The sequence below is a fragment of the Filicampus tigris genome, chromosome 2 (assembly GCF_054856515.1).
Source record: "Filicampus tigris isolate MCC_2025a chromosome 2, RoL_Ftig_1.0, whole genome shotgun sequence".
Lineage (NCBI taxonomy): Eukaryota > Metazoa > Chordata > Actinopteri > Syngnathiformes > Syngnathidae > Filicampus > Filicampus tigris.
The window spans coordinates 16,304,801-16,327,863 of NC_141218.1; the positions used below are offsets into that span (position 1 = coordinate 16,304,801).

A 23,063-nucleotide genomic window follows, 5' to 3' on the forward strand; every position below is an offset into this window, starting at 1 on the left:
AGAAAAAGCAGGGATGGCGCTGTTAAGAAATAACTTCTAACGACTGACGCTGCAGTTATTTTTTTTCTTTCTGCTCTTGTGTCTTGATCAATTCAACAAAACCTATCGCAGCTCAATCCTAGCAATCGCAGTCAGCTAGCTATTGGCTATTTACATTACACATAGTAATCCTTTGCCTCCAGTGGAATCTGCCTCATCTAAAGTGGTTTCATTGGTTTGGCTTCACACTCAGGTCCAAAAGAGACGTTGTTTCACTCCTTCTGCAACGTCCCAACCAAGGTCAAGTAGCTTATGAAAGCTTCTCTCTTTTGGTTATTATTATAAAAAGATAAACAATTAATCTTCTCAGTCCACTCGGACTGTGTTATCATTTGTTTATTACTTCTCCTCCGCACGTGTGTGGTGGCAGATAATTCTTGAGCCGAAGATCGTCAAGAATGCAAAGGACACCAGTCAGCGTTGTGCTGAATACAAAACATTAACAATGCATTCTCTCTTCGTAAATATTGGATCACAGTTGCTTCCAGCTCCACATTTCTGGCATGTACCAAAAGAGTCGGTAGCAAGCAAAACGCTGCCAAAGCTGCATGTCTGTGCAGAAAAGAGGGCTCCATCAGAACTGATTGCTTGTGACAGTTCATAGTCGCCGGGCCACTGAAGCATCATAACCTTGTGAAACTAGTGGATGGACATTCTAGCATACAACTAAAGGAGAGGAGGTAGAAACATGCATTAGCATATTCCTCACAGTGATCGAGGGGGGGCGACGTGGTGTACCATGGATATCTTGAGTGCTTAATATTAAAGACAACTTATCTAATCAGACTTATCATGTAGAGCAGCACCTCTGGAGACAGGGGTGCATTTACAGATAATTACTACGGCTGATGAGTGGAGGGCGTGTCGAAACAAAGTACTGTTGACACCGCAACATTAAAACCTTCTGCGGGCAAGAGAAACATGTCTCTCGAAGCGTAACGCGCCGATGTAATTCTGATCGTTCACTGAGCCACAATGAATGCAATGCTTTCATTGCATCTGTATGACTGCTGTGAAGACATTTTTCAAATGAGTGACAAAGTGCACAAAACGAACCGATCCAAGTCGCTGATAGTGTAGTGGTACACACGCCTGAGTTGTGTGCGGGTTGCCGCTCAGTGACGGTGTCTGTGTGTGCCCCGTGACTGGCTGGACACCAGTTCAGGATGTAGTCTGCCTTTCGCCCATAGTCAGATGGGATAGGCTCCCCGCGACCCTGTACAGGATAAGCGGTGTGGAAAATGACATGACACGACGAACCGATCCCCCGTAAAAAAAGAGCAGCAATTTTGAGATATTGTGCAATGCGATTGGACGTTTAAAACTGACGGCATGACAGCAACCCGAATAGATATAATCTCGTATGCTGAGACCATAGTATACCGACGACTCACTGAACTTTGTTAATAGTGCAAGATTTGGATGAGACTTGGGAGAATCTTTTTCCGCCGACAGCAGGGAGAAAATGGCAGATTCAACAGAGGATGAAACAAATTCAATTATTGCCGCGATGGTTAGATGAAGGTCAAAGAGGAATTTCAACATTTCCCCCATTATGTGATCTGAGTTCATTTAGTACAGGGAGAGAAATACAAGTGCTTAGTTTGAACATACTCAGAGTAGATTTAGCCTAACGTAAGCATAAATGTAAATCTATCACTACATCGATGAATGGAGGCGACCAAGATGGTTGTTTGCAATTGATGAAACAGAGCTTGATGTTCGTGTCAATGTGTCTTCATCAAGACATTTTATCCTAATGTTCATGGATAAGTATGAAGCATTGAAAAAAAAAAAACACTGTAGTGACATTAAAAGATTCCAATTCTATAATTCTAATTAAATAAATAAAATAAAATAAAGGCTATGCAGTGGAACTCGATTTAACGGACTTATTTGAAGAGGATTGCTCATTGAATTGAAGCACATTTTTGGTGGCCTAAAAACACCTTATTCTAATAAATAAAAATAAAGAAAAGCTTGAAACTGTTTGAACATTTTTTAAAGTTTATGCAGATTTACCCCGCTGGTGATTGAGTAGGATAATGGTGTGTAGCTGGTGCAATTTTTGTGTGCTTCCTTTTTTCACCTCCATTACGATTGAATGCCATAGAGAAGGGCTTGACAAAAAAACGACTGTATAATGAACCAAAATGAGTTAGCATGTTTGAGAGACATGCACACGAACAGCTATAGATATGAAAAGGTAGATAGAAAATGCCCGTTTTGAGCTATGCGCCTCCGACGACGCTAAGCTAATGCCAATGCTTTCCTTTACGTTTGTTGGGAATGTTGCCCCTGCTAACATGGCTACCACGTAGGCACATCTGTCAGATCTAGTCTGTATGGTATGCGTATATGTGATAACAGTGGTGCAACCCAAAAGTACTAGCATCTGTCTGTCTGTTGCGCTACAACGCCAGTAAACAACAGCGCACAGTTATGGAACTAATAGACTTTGACAACTACTGCACAAAGAGTGGATTGGACACTATTTTCTGTACACTAAAAAGGATATTTGTTACATCGGGGTCTTTTTAATCAAGGTTCCATTGTACCTTCAATTGTGCCATCTAATTTTTGTTAGCCCCTGAAAATGGAGGCACCAGAGCTGGGCATTTTGGTACAAATTGAGCATCCGTTATTCGTTATGCGCCGCGGCGTGGGTAATACCCTTCCGTTGTCCGCCATTTGCCTTTTTTTCTGGGGGTAAAACAATAGGATGTACTACAGGCCGTCTCTAATTTCAAACAGGCGTCCGTCGGCGATTCCGACTAAACTTTCACTAGCATCGCACATACTGCATATTAGCACGACTGGCTGGCAACTGGTCCTCGACGTTGTTGTCCCGAGTCAGCTGGGGCACGCTCTAGCTCGCCTTTAACCTTGAACGGGATAAACGGTGTAGAAAATGGATGGATGGACCTAATAACATAAACCAATCATGTGAATGCTTGACTGTCGAAACATTCGCACAATAAATCTGTGAATATTTGCTTGTAAGATACATTATCGGTTTGGCCAAAGAGAGCTAATGAGTCAGCATTTATAGCAGATGTTTGTATTGGTGTGTGTGACTGGAGGAAAGGCTTTTTAATGTGATGTGGCTGTTGTGGTGGTGTTTTTGCTTTACATGGTTCTTACCGCCATCCTCTGTCCTCAGTGCTCACTAACCCCAAGAGTGAGAATTAAGTGAACATGATGTGCTCGCTCAACCATGTCCCTCCTCTGTTTTTTCCCTTCAATGATTAAGTCGCAGAGTGCTGTTGCCATTTCACACATGGCTACATAAAACCTGTGGGCGGTTGCCCCCGGCTCGCGGACCTCGTACGCGAGTCCAGCCACTGTCTGATGAAATATTCCAGTGTTCTATCATCAACCGTTGGCTACTTGCCGCCGCAGCTCCTAATGTCCTTCTTTATCCTTGCATTACGCCGGTGTCATGGCTTTTGTTTCTGATGTCATGCAAATACAAATCAGGAAGGCAAGTTTATCTGGGCTCATGACAGAGTTCTAATCCTTTGCAGCTGCACAGTGAAAGGGTTGATTGGAGTGAATCCATTCCCGAGTCCCCGGCATAAAGCGTCGCTCAGATACGGCCTGACAGTGTTAGAATATGATGAAAAAGGACACGCAACACTTCAGTGGCTTAGTTGTGTGTCAGAAGGAGGCGATGTAAGAGAGTGGATGGGGACGGGAAGTGACCAGCTGTTATGTTGGTGAATGCACACTAGTTTCTAAATAGAGGTTACAGCAGCTCCCAGCACATATCCTTCTGAATGTCCACAACATGAATTTGATCAATGTGAGGAGCTGCAGATCATTAATGGCAAACCCAAGTGTTGCATGGCGGAGTTTAATGTTTCATCCAGTAGAGAGATAGGGATGTTTTTTTTTTTTTACATACTTTCATAGTTTCATATTTGATTTTCCAGATGCACATTGATCAGAAATACACACAATACCTAATACATACCAAGTATAAATCAATTGGTTTTTGTCACCCCTATTGTGATTTAGCCTATTCAATCCCAGGAATTTATTTATATATTTTTTAAATTGTTTTCAAATGTTAGGGTAAAAAAGCGTCTGAAAATGTCTGCTACTGAAGGAGTTAATATGCGGTTTTTTTTTTCAAGGGCCTCTTGCCATGTATTTTTTAGCAATAAATTAATCTGCATTACAATAAACAATATCAGATTTACTATACATAAATGTGTTGTTCTTAGGGAAGTGTTGTGCTTAAATAAAAGCAAATGAACCACAAATTAATATGAAAGACAGTTGTTCAACTTTAGTTAGAGTTACCGGTAGTAACTTATTAAAAACTCTGACTTGCAGTCTTCTAAGCGTTCTCTACGACAACTTCGCAGAATTTAACCCAACAAATGTGGCGGAAACATACTTCAGTAAATCATAAGTCAGATTGCAACAAAAAATGCAAACAAATCTGCACTGCACTTCTTATGCACTGAAATAATCTTGACACCATACAGTATCAAAAACAATACAATGTGTGTATATCTCAATAAAATTGCTACGGTAACTGTTTTTCATTCGGTAGGGTTATGCTCCAACCGTGACTCAATCTGTTGTTTTAAAATCAGAGTTGCAATAAGTTAGTGATTGCACCCGGGTGGGATGGAATCATGCTGGACAGGTTTTTCTTGTTAATTGTCTATAACAAACAACTTGGATAACACACGTCCTTGAGGTGCTTCTGCAAATCTTTCAAAAGGTCTCATTAAATTTCCATCTGCTCAACTGCATTGATAATTTCAATATCAAACAGACAGTGTGCAATGACTTTAGGAAAGTAAATGAGACTGAACAAAAAAGATGACGATTCATCTATTGCAGGGGTGGGCAATTCGAGGGCCGGTATCCTGCATGTTTGATGTCACCCTAGTGCAATCCATCTAATTCAAATGATCAGGATCATTATCCAGCTTCTGCAGACCTTGCTGATTATATGATCATTTGAATCAGGTGTGTTGCAGCAGGGACAGATGGAAAACAGGCAGCATACCCCTGATCTATTGCTTCATCAATTTTCTATACATCTTATTTTGTGTACCAGCTCTTTCAAATCCACATTCCAATCCACAAATTGGATCAATTTGACCCATGTTCTTGTATTGTTTTGTACAAAACCGCCCGTTTTTGGGGTTGTTTTGTCCAAAACTACGCATTTTTGCGGTTGTTTTTGCAGAAAACAACACAAGTTGGGTCAAATCGACCATGTAGTGGATTGGTCCTTTTTCGACCCAAAATTGTGTTATTTTTAACCCAACTGTTTTGAGAGTGTGGTTTCAGTAATTCCTCTGTGTGCAGCTCAAATACTACTGAGTAATATACTCTGGTGCCGGAGGTGATGTCACTTTTGGCTTGATTACACTTCATAAAAGAAGGTTTCTTTCTTTACATTGTCTTTTATTTCATTTTTAAATGTGTGTTTTACAACACAGTGCCATTTTATAATTGAACGATGGTGGTGTTTTTTAGCGGGCTGGAACAGATTAATGACATTTCAATTCATTTCAATGGAGAAAATTGACTTGCTGTTAATAAGTGCTATAAAATGAGTTACAAGCTTGGTTATAGAAAGAATTAAAATTGTAAGTCAAGGCTGATTGATTTTTAAAAACAATGTAATTTCATTTTTTTCCCCCTCAAAATTGCAATGTGGAATTATTTTATTTATTACTTTATTATGGTCCTTTTCTAATGCATTTTTCAACAAACAAGAAATTAATCATTATGACAATGCACAACATCAGATATGTTATAAATCATAGGATACTAACATGAAAGCAAACGACATATTAATATGAAAAAAAGAACGAAAGTTAATTTATCTACTACAATTACAGGTGTAAATGTGCCTTCTTATCATTCGGCCACACAAGTGTGGCATTAACACACACGTTTATACTGTACTGCTAATCAGTAACAAATCACACAAAGTAAACGTGCAGGTTACAACAATAATGCAAACAAATGAGTGGCTTTACCATTTCAACATGTCCAACTTTTCATGTTCCATGAAAAATGATGTGAATATCTTAAACACTGAATTTAGTTCAATTGGAGTACCGCTTGACAGTCGGTCTGTCATATTCTCTCTGCACATGGCATTTTTCTTACTTTGTAAAGCTTTGTCTGGACTGACAAGAGTGTTATTGACAGCCAACACATGATGCGTGGCAGGGTTGGGCAGAATGCAAAACAATCAATACAAAGGCAATCATTTGATTTGTGTCTCCTTAAAGAACAAACCTTTCACCTTGTGCCTCAACAATGACTTTTTTTTGTCCCCTCTCTACACTGCGCAAGCACCATGACGGGCACAGCACGCGACATACTGTCTTTAAGCAACATATATCTGCCCCTGTCTATTGCAGTGCTGCCATTCCCATTAGGCACTTGATGCATGAACAAGCATGACTTTGAAAATAACTCGCAAGAGGCCAAAGGTTGTGAACGCCAGCGAACATTTCACACTCCTTTTGAGGGGTTTGTTTACCGCTTAGACTGGTCTGTACCTCAAAAACATAGGGAGATGTAATGAAGCCCCTTTTACTATTTGTAGACAACACGGACATTTAATCAGCTCTGACGCAATTCGGTCATCCTGCAGTCATGGAGAAATTAATGCTTTAATACTAATTAATTTCAGCCACTCAAGAGTATTAAAGCATAGATAAAAGAAAAGATTTAAAAAATAAAATTTCTTGATTTTCTTATGGCATTGCACTGTTGTGACATTGATACTTTTAAAATCATCCTAAAAGGAGAATTTATCACACTTATTTTCTGTTTCACACTAAACTCGCCAATGTTTTTAATGTTGTGGGTAATTGCCGCATTGAATTATTGACTTCATATCATAGTGAACCTGAAGGCAATAATCTGTATTTTTATTTAAGTGCTAATGGTTAATGGTTATTACGTGGATTTATTTAACCACAGCAGTAAATGATGAAATGATTGTCACTGCAAAAATGTTTTGTACTAACACAGGGGTGTAAAGAAAACATTTCCAGCACATTTCCACTCCTACAAGACCTTTACGATGATTACCACTATACATAACTCTATAGTAGGGCTGCCAAGATTAGTCGACGAATCACAACGACGTCGACGATCTAAATCGTCGACAATTAATATAAGTCATCAACGAGTCGTTTATTTATATATTTATTTATTTGGCGCATTGCTTTTCTCTTGAAACCTTTCTCTTGAAAGCATCGTCTCAAGCTTTTCCCCGCTGGCTGGTTGCCTGTCAAGGGCGAACATGCACAGTCGCGGTCATCCGGGTCTTCCGGGTCTTTGTGATCTGCACAAAAGCATTGTGGGTAGTGACGCGGGGTGTATGGCTACCTGGTATTAGTCAGCAAACATGCGTTGTTAACAACCACAACAGTGTGCGTATGTCGTGTTTGACATCGAAGCAGAAAGATCTCTCGCGAACGGAGTGATGCGTTCACTGGGAACTGGGAAATTCCAGTACTCAAAGTAACAACACATGACATATTTGCCACAAGCCCTCGTTGGCATCACATAACAATAAAACACATAGTAAATTTGTTGTAATATATTATGGTATAGCGCTAACAAAACATTAAAAAAAATATGTTCCTCCTAATCGTTAAAGATTTTCCCTGTTGCATTGATTGTGCAGACCAATTTACTACTATTAAAATTACTAATATTTATTAGTGAAGAAGGACAAAACGTTTGGGATAAAAGTTAAATGAAAACAAAATTTAAAACCAATACAAGTGTTTATTTTAGTTTTCTTTGGCACAGTGATTTTTCCTAATTTACTCTTCTGATTTCACTACCTTCTACATAAAAAAATAAAATGCTCGGTGCCAAAGAAGAGTGAATTTTGTTTACAAGTATTCCTTTTTGTATTTATAGATAGTTTCATGGAATTAGTGCAACTCTGCATAGTGTATAGTTTTTAAAGCCACAATATTGACTTCAATTTAAGATGCACCATCATTTATGAACATCTGAGAACTGCTGTTACAAGCTGCAAAGTTTAATCAAAGTTGAATGTTGTCGTCTCATTAATTTGTACATACATAACAAATTAAAATGTAAACTAACAATGGTTATGTAAGAACAGCTGCTTGCTGGTGCAACACGCCGCAATTTCACATTAGTCGACTAATTGTGGTGATTAGTGGACTACTAAAATAATCATTTGTGGTACCCCTACTCTATAGAATTTAAGCCCTACTCTATAGAATTTAATTTTTGCTCAATGTGATTTAAAAAAAAAAATGTCACGTGGTTATTGGTTAAGTAAACCTATTTATGAGATATTTCTGTTTTATTGATGTTTCTTGCCCACACGCCCGACCGTGCCACGACTATAATGTTGCTGTGTTATGAATAAAACATAATTTTATGCTATATGGGCATGAGTGGAAAAGCGCATCACCGCTGATTCCTCTGCCCACCAAAGAGTTATTTATTCCTTAAAAATAAGTCAATATAGTAAGACATTTATGGTCAAATGTGAGTCATGTGGCATATTAAGGGGGGAGCGGGGTGAAACACATTCAACTTTATATGGAAAAACTCAAGTGACAGTCTCAAACTTAGCAGAAATACAGCAGACAAAATCTTTATTTTACAACTATAAAAAAAAACATATTGTTGCTGTCCTGTGAAAAACACTTATGTACATTTTTAAAATTGTTTATTTTTTTTTTACCTGAATGGGATTTCCGCGTTTCAGACAACCCACTGACGTGAAATGTTTAAAAATGACAAATTACAGAGTCGCTCATATGGACCACTTCTGTGGTGTTTGGCCACGCCGCTCGGTGTGCAGCTCATACTTTTTTTTTTTTCCCCCACATTTTTTGGGTGGGAAATTTGCTGAAGAGTGAGCTTTTATTGAAGGCTTTGACTGACTGGTACCTTGGAATAGATTACAGCTTAGTCGCCATCCTCTGTTTTCACACTCTCTCTCTCTCTCTCTCTCTCTCTCTCTCTCTCTCTCTCTCTCTCTCTCTCTCTCTCTCTCTCTCCCTTTGTACATTCACTTTTATCATTCAGGGACAGAGTACTGTCTCAGCAAGGGTGCTAATAAGATGAAAAGTGGCATTGGATTGGATTGAGGCCGTGAAGATTTTTTTTTTTCAAGTGATGTCTTCAAGGTTAAACAACTGGTTCCATCTCCCGTCCTGTTTGATTTTTGTCAATTGTTCTTCATAGAATGTTAATGAGATAGGAGAGTCTGCTGGCTTTAGACTCCCCCCTGCCTGTAATTGGGCTTCCCCATGCAAACGAATCAATGACTGTTTCTATTTCCCCCTATAGGATATCTTGACATATCTTTTGATAAGCAAGGCCGGTGGCAAAGGCTAACTTAAAAGTGAAAGCAAGTGGCTGATGATCACCCACTCATGAAGACCCCGTGCGGCAGCCCCTTGGTTTCTCACCTTGGATACACCAATCTAAAATCCCTCAGGACAGAAATAACAAGTCAGAAATCATTGCTCACGTGTATTGCACCGCCACAGAAATATGGAAATTCAGCAGTCCTTGCTGCACTGCCATGCAGATGAGCAAAAGAGAAAATGACAAACCGAAAGTGGTTTTGCAAGCAGGATGGAGGCCCAGTCCTCATAGATTACATAGCGTTTTTTTTTTTTTTTTTTTATGTCTTTAGGCCCTTTGTCCACACGGAAACTGCACATCAGCACTTTTGTGAAACTCAGAGGATGACGATTCTTGCTTTCACTGCTGTTGTCTAGTTGCAGTAATTGTCTGTATTCTAACACTTTTTCAACATCATGCGATTAATGAATGGTAGTGTATGACATTTAACAGTAAACTTCTCACTAAATTGTCATCATTACTTAAAATAGTATCTTAAAAGAGCACAATCTTTATCATTCGCTATGGGTGCTTTCAGCCAGGTTAAAGCAAAAGTCCACTGGACACTTTGGCAAAGTTCTGCAGATGAACAAAACATACAGCATTTGGAGGGAGGAAGGCTTTATGAGACGTAAACATGCCTGATGAGCAGTGCAGTGGTTTGACCTCAGTTCAAGAGAGAAAAATAACAACTCGAAGCATTTAATCTGCTTGAAGCACAAATTACAAAAAGTTATGTAGATGAATCCTCTGCATGCAACTCCAGACATATTTTGATTCTTGAGAACTCGATTTCATCAGTGAAACATTTTGTACACCTGTTCTGAGTAAACAAAATACTACAAGTAGGCTGCAGTCAATAAATTCAACAAAGAAGAGCAATAAGTGCCACATGCCGATAGTATCTCTAAACGAGAAATAAAAATGTCTCATGTCTCCTAACGTGGTATTCTGAATGCATTTTGTGTCCCCTGTTGTTGTACAAAAGTGGTTATTTTTTGTCAACCAACTACCAACCAGCCCAAGAGCCACATCCAGCCTGGCACGCAGTCACAACCGGAACGCAGAGCCATTTGATTTACAGTGGAACTTTCCCACACGGCATACATATAAAGGTCATAAAATGGGTATCAAGCTAATTGCAGATTATTTTTTGACTACTGCTTGCTCAAATAAAGAACATCCTACTTAAATAGGCTGGAATGCCTCCCACCAATACCTGTGACCCAAGATTGTGACGATATTAATATCTTAGATGAGCTCATTCTATCAATCTATCTACCGTATTTTCCGGGACATAAGCCGCACCGTTATATAAGCCGCTCTATTTTTTTTTTTTTTTAGAACATTTTGGAAAAAAACTTAAATAAGTTGCACTTTTATATAAGCCGCACCTATCTATGTTGAAAACTTTTATATTTACTGCATTTACAGAATGATTATGAACTGTAAATGTACATGTGTGTACCTGAGCACATTATTTCCTAATAGTGCCTTTTACCACTGCAGCAAGGTTGCTGATTAAAACAGAAGAGAACCAAGAGAAAATAAACAGTACTTATCTTCATTTCACTGCCGACTGCCGCTCCAGTTTGTCAGCTAATGTCCACCAGACTCCACCATCTATTGTTCTACTAAATTCTACATATGCACTTGTCATGTTTTATGTTAATAAAGTCAGCCAATCTAACACACAATGTGCTAAATCAACAATAGCATTTCACATCGAAACAACAGTACAGACGGAACATCAGCCAATCGCATTCATGTGCACTTCGGGGACCTCTAGGAAAACATAAAATCAAAGCATTACAGCACCTAATGCAATAACCTAGTCTATGGCGCCCTCGCCTGTTGAACTCCTCCACCTGCAGTCACATCCAGTTAATGGGAAATGTATTGTATTGAATTGTGCTTTCATACCGGTTAGAGCGCCCCGAGCGGTGGAAGAAAAACCCACAGAATAGCCGCACCGGACTATAAACCGCATGATTCAAAATCTAGGAAAAAAGTTGCGCCTTATAGTCCGGAAAATACGGTATCTGTTAGGGCTGGGACGATACACGATTGTCCCAATCCGATACGGATCCCAGTACTTTGGATGCAATCCGATATGTATTGATACATATAACTGCACCTTTCACAGTGGCCTTCTTTTGTGGGCAGTCTAAGGCACATCTGTGCACTGGTCATGGTGTCTAATCAGCATCTTGATATGGCACACCTGTGAGCTGGGATGGATTATCTCTGCAAAGGAGAAGTGCTCACACACTTAGACTGGTGTGTGAACAATATTTGAGAGAAATGGTGACATTGTGTATGTGGAAAAAGTTCTAGACTTTTGAGTTCATCTCATAAAAAATGGGAGCAAAACAAAACTGTTCCGTTTATATTTTTGTTAAGTATATCTATTTAACTCTGGTTAGCCTTAGATTTGCTTTGTTTGAAGTCAGCTACATATTTAACTATGTTTTGACATGTTTAATATATGCCAAGAAATTTAAATTATCTACATGCTAAGGAGAGAGATTTCAATGCAGATTTCAACAGCAGGGGTAAGAAGTGTATTTCTGGACTGATTGTCAAAACCCAGGAATTACCACTCGGGAACATACTTGGATCAAAAAAAATTGTCCAAGGCCTCGAAAACAACATGTATTGATGTTGATGGACACAGGAGGGGCAGAAAAAGAATCCAGCATTTTTGACAAGGGTAAAAAAGAGAAAATATGGCCCTGGCTCATCCAAGTAAGCGCAAGAACAAGCTGCCAGGTATTTTCTCCTGATGTTTACAATTGAATTCAAAACAAGTCAAGTCGACTGCTTGGCGCTATAGATGAAATATCACCATACATGTTTACCCGAGCGAGGCGAGCCCCCCGCTCTAGTCAAGTTGAATTATTTTCTGAACAATTACTGGCATATCCTTGATGGGGCTGCAAGTCCTTTTGTCTTCCCTTGTAAAAGGCACTTTTCATGAAGCCTTAGCGTGATCTGTTTCCGTTGATTTAGCAAAAGCGAATCATTATTTGACAGAAGCCTTGACCACGCGTGACAGCGAGCATTCAAACGTTTGTGTTCAGCTGACGTGTTGAATTCGCTCCTCTCGCCGCTGTGGCGACCGCCCCGTGACCCATCTCGTTCCCAACGTTAGAGATGCAGATAAGACCCCGTGTGGCGGAACGCGACGCCTCTCCTTTTTTAATGACTGTCCGTTCCTGTGGCGTCACGGAAGCGATTCGCTTCATCGTCGGTCAGCGCGTTCTTCCTCGCTTCCAGCTCGCTTGCGCCCTCCATATTCATCATGCGATGATGAGTGCGCCTTGGGCCCGCAAAGTTGATTGGGAGGATTAGTGGTGTGTGAGAGACTTTGTCACCAGCTTTCTGGGAAATCCAATTACAGAATATCATAAGCCTTACGTGTTTCATACACGGGTGAATCCTCCTTAAAAATGCAAGCAGGCATGCTCACCGGGTCAGTGTTTAGCAGCTGTCCCCTCTCTAGTGCTCTTGTGACAATCTCCCTGAATGTGCGAGGGGAGATGTTTTTTTTTTTTTTTTAAAGGATGATACAAGGCCTGGAGCACTCTTCCTCCTCTCTCCCCTGCATTGCAGCAAACGGTGAACAACATGAGCTCGACCAAGATGCGATTGTTATTTTCTGGCTTGACATCGGCCAACCTCTAAAGGGAAGAGATGGCCAAGTGTTTGCGCCTCTTATCTGCTTTTGCAGATAGTCCTTAATTGCATGTGTTCAAGAGATGACATGCTGCAGACGAGGGCACGCAGCATGAAATTTCTTCATGCATCAAAGCCCCTTGAAAGTGAAATTCTCAGCAGCTAATATCAAAAAGCCAGCGTTATCTCAAGTTTTAAAATAGCCATCATGTTTCAACAATGTTCTCGCTTAAACTTTCTGCCCTCTTGCTCCTGAATAATGAGTCTGCCACTCAAACAAGGTGCATCGAACTGAGGATTAAAAAATAATCACCAAAGGAAGGTTTGTTTGACCCGGGCTTTCGGCTCTCAGCCCTGTTTGCTGTTCTCTTGTCAAACAATGTGCGACAGTAAGACCTTGAAGGTGACAATAAGTGTCACAAGCGGATGGACTTGAGAGGTGCTCATTCCCTTTGGGATTGCTTACCAGACAATCTCCCAAGTACAGCCCACGATCGCCTGGAGGCCAAGTGGAGGGCCACAGAGGTGGAAGGAGAAGGCAGAGTAGAGTTGAATGAACTGGAGTGATTGTGAAGCACTACAATATACTGTACAAACCGACACACTTGACCTTGTGTCGGGTTCTGACTTTGACATCGAGATTAGATTTTTGAATGATTGCTAGGAAGTCGCGGTAGCTTTCTTACGACTGCAATTAATCAGCTTTCCCCAAAAATATTTGTAACAACATCTCTTAAGTTTTGTTATTTATGATTACAGCACATGAAGTGTATTTTTTCTATAACTCATACAAATGAGAATAGTCACTAAAAATGATAGCAGGGGAAAAAAACCAAGCAGATGCTCACTAGATTTGAGCAAAGTTTTCCTATTGTTCCTACTTAATGCTTTGTGTGGTGCTATCATCACAACCAGCCTCATGAGAGAGGCTGACTAATTACTGTTGCCAGGCAGTTACTATTGTGGTCGTGACATTTCGGTACAAGGCCAAGAAAAAACAAAAACTATTGACTTTTAGAGCAAATGAAATGTGACAAATGTACCTTCAAAAATCTCTTACTAAAAGTAATATATAAAGTGTTCTCCTCATGAGGATAATACAGAATATACTGTAAATGCATGACGCACCGCATTTGCACCAAATATGCAGCTTTCCATTGTATTGTTCGGAACAAAAAACCTTATCTGGATTTGGTTTGTACAATAAGATTGGAGGCATGGTGATGCATCATCTACATAAATTGTATGACATCATAGAAAGGCAACATCGCTCTAATCCATCAGTGATACAACACAGAAGAGGATCACACCCCAATAAACAGTCTTCTTCATAAGAAAATAATCACCACATTTTGCGTTTTTCTCATTCTCTTTTAGATATTCAGACTAGACTATTTTTGACAACCAATCAATAGATTGGAGTAAGTATAACTCCACTGATTTATTATTATCATACACACACTCCCCAAAAAATGCTTGGTTGTTTTCAGAGATGGACATTCTGCCTATGTGACGGACGCGCCTTAGATTTGAAGCACATTTTTTCCATCTATGTAATCGTTTATATTCTGTGGCCGTGGCGAGGCTTCCATTTCCCGTTGGCTGCGGGTGGGGTCAAAGTTGGTCAACAGAAACCCTAACGAAAGGCTGTTTAAAATGACGGACCTACCTAAAGGCGATTACTACATGCCGGTCAACCCCGGAGTGTACTGAATCTTACAAAAGTTGTAATTTGCCCTTGTATTTCTATATATAATCTTACATATTACACATTATTTTAGAATGGCTACCGTCACGTGAACGGAAATCAGCGAATGTACAGCGTACGTGTTGGAAAAGGTGTTTCCACCTGTACAAATTACGCCGAAAGTGTACAACTTGACAGGCATGTTCCGGGTTGACAAAAAGGTAGATAGATGGACGGTGGAAGGGTACCCTGGCTGCAGACGGATGGCGATAAACGGACTCCGAAATATTAGTAAAATGCCCAGCTTTATTTTTTTTTTTTATGAACCCACTCGGTGGCTATGGATTTTGACTAGATTGGGTTACTTTTACCAAAGGTTGGGTTCATTATTTTTACACAGTAGACTAGTTGGAAAATTGAATTTTGGCGGGCTGAAGCTGGTCGCCATTCTATGTCTTGTGTACTGAAGTGGAAATATATGTTATGTAAAATTCGTAGAAAACGTTGTCGGCGGCTGGATGGGTGGGAAAATGGGTTCGTAGTGTCAGGAAGGGCATCCGTTGTAAAAACTGTGACAAACATATTGTATCATGCAAGTGACTTGGTGTGGAAAGAAAATATTGGTAGTAACATTTGTATCATTATTATCCACAGCTATACTGATAATCTGGTAAGCCATTACTTGGTTGCTTTAACTCATCAGTATGGGTAGTTTTTAACAGCTATTTGATCAAAATCTCTACCAAACGTGCTGCGTGAAATCCTCAACCCAATGTGTTGGGTCCAAATAACCCAGCATTGGCTCCGTGCCTTTTGGACCAAGTGCTGCGTTAGCTGATTCGCCTATTTGGGTTACCTTTGTCCCGATAGTTGTAAGAGTGTAAAAGTGTGGTTGGTACCCCAATGGATAAGTTATTTTATAAATGGCTCATATTAACAGTTTGTATTTGTCTGTGTGTTTTTTTAAAATCATTTACTACCCATCAATGAATGAATTGTTTCCAATGATTTTTGCACCCCTTTGCGGGGAAACGAAAACGTGCGAGGTTGCACTTGTGTAATTAGTTGGGAGTGAGCACAGTATTATGTTCATAACAGCCTTTGGTAGCATTTCCACATTTTATGAGCACCATGTTGTCTTTCAAGAAATATTATTGTCTCATCCACAGTGACGAACACACATTTTCAACAGCTCTTTTCAAGTCCTTAATTGCAATTGCCCTGGAAGCAAGAGAGAAACAGGGGAGTTCTGTTATCAAGTGAGTTCACAGAGAGTTAAATCTGAAAATATGAATATGCATAAAATATAAATATGAAAAAAAAAAAAATGAGACCGACGTGAGAAGCTGATGCAGCAGGACGAGTGACATCTTCTCTTTAATGTTTCACGCCGGCTTCAATGCGGCTTTGCCATTTGAGTTAACACTTTGAAGCACACTGCACATCTCCACGGCGAGAGCTGATGCAACCCCCCCCAAGGGCACTTAGGAGCTATCTGCTCCTGACAGCATCCCCTCTTCAGGGCAGGTCCCAAAGTTGGAATAAGAGCAAGGGGGGCGTGGACAAGTAGAAGAGCTATATGCAGATCACAAGAAAGAGGCATACAATGGAGGCCGTTTATAGAAAAAGAAAATAGCTAAAAAGATACAATCATCTTTGACATTTAGTGTCCTTTGCCCTTATCCCCTTGACAGAGCAAAAGAAAAAAGGTTGGCGTAGTCCAAATACAGTATAAGGATTTTTTCTTTCTTGAAGTGCCTGCAGGATAGCGCGTATCCATCTGAGCTAGCATTCCGGCAGGCCAGTCATCTCAAGTGATGCATCAGAAATGTAAGACCCCTGTAGCACTACTGTGTGTCCTGATTATGGAACGGGAATGAGGGCGGCGCAACTGTGTGTGTTTGACCAGTGAACTGGAGATGGGATGCTTGGTTCCCCGCAGCAGGGGGAGGGGCAGGGGGAGGCCAAGGGGGAGGAAGAGCAGTTAGCAACACAAGACGAGAGGACGAGAAAATGCGATGAGAGGCGAAGGAATGGGCAAGAAGATGACGTATCTTTGTATTAGATCTCTCCGTCCCCGCGCAGGCTTTTGTCCTGACGTCATTCACGCACACATGCTTGTCAGAGTAATTTGCTATTGTTGAAATTCAAGGTGACACTCGAGGAATCATCGCATTAGACTAAACAGTGTGTGATTTCTTCTGAGCTGTGGGGACACTTTCAGCCTTTGTGTTTTCCCTCAACGGGCAATCCTTATTCATTTTTATTTAATCACCATGAGGGATGAGCTTCATGCAAGAGCAGCCACTTTCTCCTCTGAGAGTGCACACTGCTTTTTTTTTTTTTTTTTTTTTTTCTTTTTTGCAGGAGTCCAGTACCAGTCTGCTTCACTGATGCAGTATACTGATATTATGGAGAGAGAGACCGCATGAAAAGGGATGGGGGAGAGGCACTCAGGTGGAGAGAAAGAGAGAGAGACACACTTGAAGAGATGGTTTGCTGCAGGGCAGGAGCAGATGGCTGAGGCAAAAGACAGGCAACAAAAGGAGAGGTCAGGATAAAGACTGGGGATAAAGGTGAGGAGAAAGAGGCGATGGAAAGTTCAGGACTTTGCGGAGACAAACACATAAATACAGTTTTATGCCCCCCCTGGCTCCAGCCAGCCAGGAATTTCCATATGTAAGAACTAATGTTCAAGTCCGTCCATTAACTTGAGGCTTACTCCGGTTATTTAGCAGCAAGTGGTGCTTCAGTGAACTTTTCATTTTACGGCAAACTTCAAATCCCTCCCTGGTGGGCAAATATGTAACGGCTTATTGCCTTGTTGCATATTTTTCTCATTATTAATAAAGGAAATCTGTAGTAAGCTCTGCTTTCCCACTAACAATTAGAAACACTCTACATGGGAGTAATAGTGTGAATCAAAATGTCACTGCTTGTATCAAATGTTAAAATCAAATAAAATATACATAGATGTTTATAAATTAAACATCCTACAGCTCTGAAGAGTAGCTAGAAATTGTCAACTATGAATTCTACCGCATGATACCTTTTTGTTAGAATTATTAGAAAGTTATTTTGGATGCAAGCACCAATCACTGCTTCAACATTTTATTTTGACAATTTGACATTTGACAAGAAGGCAGTTTGCAGAAGTTGAAAATGAAAGTTATAAGTGGCTTTTACCACATCACATCAAAAACATTTTACTCAACAGTAATAAGCAGAGGTAAATTACTTACCACTGTACTCTTAAAACTGCTGAGTCAAAAGTAACCCAAACTGGGAGAACTAGCTAACCCAGTGCTGGGTCTACAAGGGACTGAGCCAATGCTGGGTTATTTATACCCAGCGCATTGGGTTGAGGATTTGAGCCAGCATGTTGGGTCAAGGCTTTGATCCAACAAGGTGTAAAAACTAACCAGAATTCAAGCCATCAAGGAATGGAATTAGTATAGCTGTAGTTAAAAAAAAAACCTCTAAATTGATTACGAACATTTTCTTTCTCCTTTCACATGATAGGTCTGACACAGTTTTTACACCTTATTCCCATTCAGACACAACCCACACATTTTCGATCCGCCCTGACTGGAATTTGAACCTCTATCCCTGTGTCCTATGTCAAAGGGGTTACCTACCAGTTGCCACCAACGTTTTCAAAAAATGTTCCTTTAAATTTAATTCAACTTCAGTATGTAGAACTGTCAAAAATGGCAAAAAGATGAATCTCTTCTCCCGGCAATATCCAATCTTCAACCCAATCTCTCTGCGCTAAAATAATCAATCCACCCTTGGTAAAAGTAACCAAATTTGCTCAAAATCCACAGCTACCCAACGAATGGGTTAAAAAAAACAACCCATCATTAATCTCTCCATTTAAATTGCACATCGGAAGCTTTGTCTTTTATTTTAATCCACAATTGAAAGCAAAATCATTACATAGAAATTGTGTCACATGGGAGCCAAACTGTCACTTGCTCATTGGGTAACTGTTAAGCGATTACAGTGTCCCAGGTTTTAAATCTCTGGTTGTATATATTCCAAAAAACAAAATAACTGAAGACTAAATTGTCCGTAGGTGTGAATATGAATGGGAATGGTTGTTGAATGGCAATCAGTCCTCCCGGCCAAAGTGAGAAAAGGCTATAGCTCACTCAAAAAAGAGGTATACTGTATATGGATGCTTCAGGTAGGCCTAAGGGCGGTTTCAAGTCTAATTTCTAGTATGTGGCTAATTTTATGTTTTCATTTTAACTTCCCTGGATAACATCAATAGTTTAAAAAAATATATATGTTAAGAATTCCACTATTAATATACAACACACAAATAAAAAACTGGAATGGACGCGGCCAATCCCGTGTAAATATTTCATATTTTGCTGTTGTAGAATAACAAGTGCGCTTGACTCACACCCTTCACACGTGTGGTTATGTAGAATTGTGAGTTTGTTCCTCACACCTGACTATTCATTACTGTAATATGAGAGCCTATGTTTGTCTCCAAAAGGGCTAGGAGAACCTGCAGCTTGTTTACAATTTACATAATGATCTCCCTGCTCTTTATGCAAGTGTTTGGTTCGAGCTGCCTGGTTGAAGTAATGTGACCATTACTTCACTGACAAGTAGGCACGTTGCTTAAGGCTTAGTGATCAACAGCATATCTCGTCTCCCTTGAGGGCTCTCCGAAGTTACTTTTAATGCCGTCTGCAGGATGCCGACACCCGTGAAGCCCCAGCGTGTGTTGGAGCTTGTTAGTGGAGTAAGAAAACAAAAGGTTTGTGCACACGCCGGCTTCATTGAAAATCAATAACACAGTTTCCATTAATTGTACGGAGTGCTACACTAACAGTGCTTGAAGTCTATTTGTAGCAGCAATGAATGCTTGTTTTACTATACAGTATATCACAAATGATGTTTAGGTGGACGGAGTGCAAGTTTAGCATAGGTCATGTCGACGAAAGCAGGTGTGCAGTCCAGCTGTTGCAATTGATTATTTTGGTAATTGATTATGCTATAAATAAATAAATTAAACTGAGTAAATGGGTTGAAGATTGATGAGCAGCATATAATAAGCTCATTTAAACAAACAGACCATTAGCATTTGTTAAAAAGATTAATTCACTGGCTTAAAGTGGGGAGACCATGATTTGCATTACTTGAAGTGCTTGTAATTTATTTTGGAATTTACCAAACACACTTTTTAATCCTCACATTATTGTTTAGTTGTTTGGTTATTGTTTGGCCAGATTTTTATCGGGGCTTGGGACTGGCAAAGGTGTGGTATCGGGGCATCAGCCGGGCACGACTAGTGCAGTTTTTCAATCAAAGAGTCACTAAATAACACTAAAAACATTCCAGTGGATTTTTTTTACATTTGCCAACCTCTACTGATGCCACAGATGTCCCAGATAAAATGACCTTAGGCTCAGTACTTTGGGAGACATGATTTTATCCTATGATTTGCCTTCCAGCCCCGATCATGCGTCCATTTGTGGCTATCCACATCACCCAACTTAACATTCATTCACAAGTGGCTATCTTCTTGCAGTTCCTTTTAAATGTACTTTGCGCGAACCAATTTCTTGCATTTACACATGCCATGCGGACAGCACAACTTTCTCTGTGCTGAATTTAAAGTGAATGAGGGGCGCCGCTTAGGAAACTACCAAAAGAAAGAAAACTCCACCCATGTGCAGAGTTAGACTGAGCTTTGCACAAGGCAAAAAAGTAGGGCCTACAGTGTGTATGTGTACATTACTCGGAAATAATTACCTCAGAGGTAAACCAAGAATTCATTTTTCTAAAGTGAAATATTTGAAGGAATGAATGAATCGTGACACTAGTTCACAGTGTTGGTAGAAAATAGGCAGTATTTTAGGATCCAACTGAATCTGAGCAACGCTGTGTGTGTGCCCCCGAAACTGAAGTACTCATTTCTCGGTCCCTTAAAACATTGCCAGAGTGTGAGCATGCCTCTAAACATCGTTCACCACACTATTACTCATGGGATCACAAACCCCTCCACTACAATAAGACCGTGACACTGAAAAGGGAGTGTGGTGCCATATCACATACAGTATCTGTTATTGAATATCAAACTCACTCAAAGATGAACCTAATAAGCAGACGACAGCTGGATTGGGGGGAAAAAAAGATGCCGCCAGACCCGGTCCCTTAGGACGTGTTCTGTGTCAGAACTGGCCTAAATTAAGAGGGAGCAGAGGAAACTGCTGGCTTCCATTCACTGTAGAAGATAACTGCAGCTCTTAGTGACAATACTGCTGTCCATCTGTTGATTCACTTACAGCATGTGTGACTCTGCGGCTGTTGCTGAAGGTGCCGCACCTTGGGCGATGTGTCTGCAGCAGGACAGATAGGCGGGGAAGGGAATTAGAGAGGATGAGGCAAATCCTACTACTAACTAGATCTCTCATTCACAAGTAATTGCGCTAAAGAGCTCAATATGTGAGCTCTGTCGTGTTCTTCTGAGTATACAGTGTGTCACATGCAGACTTTATGAAACAACAAGGCTCAAAATCATTCAAAGAGGTGTGTTTGAATGCAATTAGGGCTGAGGGATTTTGAAAAACCTGATTGCAATTATTTTCCTCAATATTACAACTGTGAATAAATATACAATATTTTTTTTCAAGGTCCTCTTCTCGTTTATTTTTAAACAAACACCAGCAATAAATTAGTCTGTATTATAATAAACACTATCAAATTTATAATACATAGATAAATAAAGGCAAACTAATCATAAATTAATATGAAAGACAATTTATCTTCTTCAATTATGGAGGTATTAATTTACTAAACACCACGGCTCTGCAAAAAACCTTTGGAGAGGGAGGTGCTCAAAGTTAAAAAGAGGGCAAATACAACTTTTTTTTATTATTATTGTAGAAACTATAAATATAATGTGTGGACAAAATGCTAATTTGTGGCCATTCAGTGCAAATTTATAGGATCACTATTCCCTACTGAATAATTGGGTGAGCAAATTGAGAGCTCCTCTTATGGAACAGTATATATATATATATATATATATATATATATATATATATATATATACATTATCATAGTTTTTTTTACTAAGCCAAATGTGTTCAATAAACGCTGATAAACATTCAATATACGTTTTTGTATGAAAAACAGAGGGAACATGGGGAAAAGCAGACAAAAAACTAATAAAAGTATGATAATAATAATTGTTATAATAATCATAATTTGAACAATAATAATATATAAGCTGTAGGAACCCTGATTGCGATTTGAATTCAATTCATTGTTCATAATTGCAATGCAGGTAGCAAACACAAACTGTGCGATATTTGAGATGGACTGATTCCACTTTTGGCTGACTCATCTCAGCTAAAAAGCCATTTTTAGACTGAGTACCGTTGGATGTGCAACTTGTATGGATAACAATCAGGCACCGATGTTTAACACAACCGTTTAATGTGACACTATGTAACGATCCTTCCCAACATCCGACCATTGTGGTGAAATATTCAAAGTGTTTACAGCTGCTCAGGATGCTTCATTACCCAGTGGGAGCACTTGAGAGTAAATCAGGGAAAGCGAGCAGCAGTTGGTGAAGGCTCGGAAAGCACACCTGTAGCTGGGAGCATTAGGACGAGGTTTCAGACGTAATGGAAACTTCTTTGCCTGAGAGTGGTGAACATTCATCACCCACTGGAGCGCATGATGAATGCACAGACAAATGTGGATGTGTCACGTCATGTGCATGTTCACATGTTCAACCCCCTGAATGAGTTCTGGGTATGTTACAGTGAAAACAGATCAAATGTTGCCACGAATGCGGCATGCGAGGTCAGTAATGAAACAGAATCCTGCTCTCACTCGAGGCAAAAAAAAAGACTTTTGTGGAAGCTTGCAAGAAAAAAACAAGTGTCAGGGGGCTGCAGGGAGTTTCTTCTAGATGGAAAAGTTTTGCTTTCTTCCCTTTGACTGCCACTATCTACCACTCGGTGGTTATGGGAAGACTTGTTGAGGGGTCCAAGGAAGTTGGGGGTGTTGGCACTTAGTTATAAAAAATTTCGGTAACTCAACCACTCAACGTCTACAAAGGTGGCTGAGGGGCCCTTCCTCTCTCGTAGGTAACATGGATAATGTTCTCACTATATCTTTCTTTTGTTATGTGTCATCGGGAAAATATTGGTTAGCATACCGGTATATATACGTAACCCCAACCCCGTCGACAAAAATCATCGAGGGGCCCTTCATAATGATT

At 40.0% G+C, this 23,063-nt stretch overlaps 1 protein-coding gene and 1 long non-coding RNA gene across 11 annotated transcripts in view; one reads left to right on the plus strand and one right to left on the minus strand.

The window, feature by feature from the left end:
* Positions 1-23,063, minus strand: part of LOC147151595 (uncharacterized) — a 195,197-nt gene that overhangs the window by 37,932 nt on the left and 134,202 nt on the right. Inside the window, exons 8-9 of one of the 7 annotated variants that reach the window (XR_015090356.1) lie at positions 21,112-21,165; positions 7,154-7,378 (exon numbers count right to left, since the gene is read on the minus strand). The exons of 1 other annotated variant lie outside the window; for it this stretch is intronic. This is a non-coding gene — a long non-coding RNA (uncharacterized LOC147151595). Of the gene's footprint in view, positions 1-7,153; positions 7,379-21,111; positions 21,166-23,063 lie in introns of those variants that run through there. 5 more of the 7 variants (XR_015090351.1, XR_015090360.1, XR_015090353.1 and 2 more) reach the window with 5 other exon arrangements.
* Positions 1-23,063, plus strand: part of LOC147151596 (glutamate receptor 3-like) — a 105,908-nt gene that overhangs the window by 12,219 nt on the left and 70,626 nt on the right. The window lies entirely within an intron of this gene.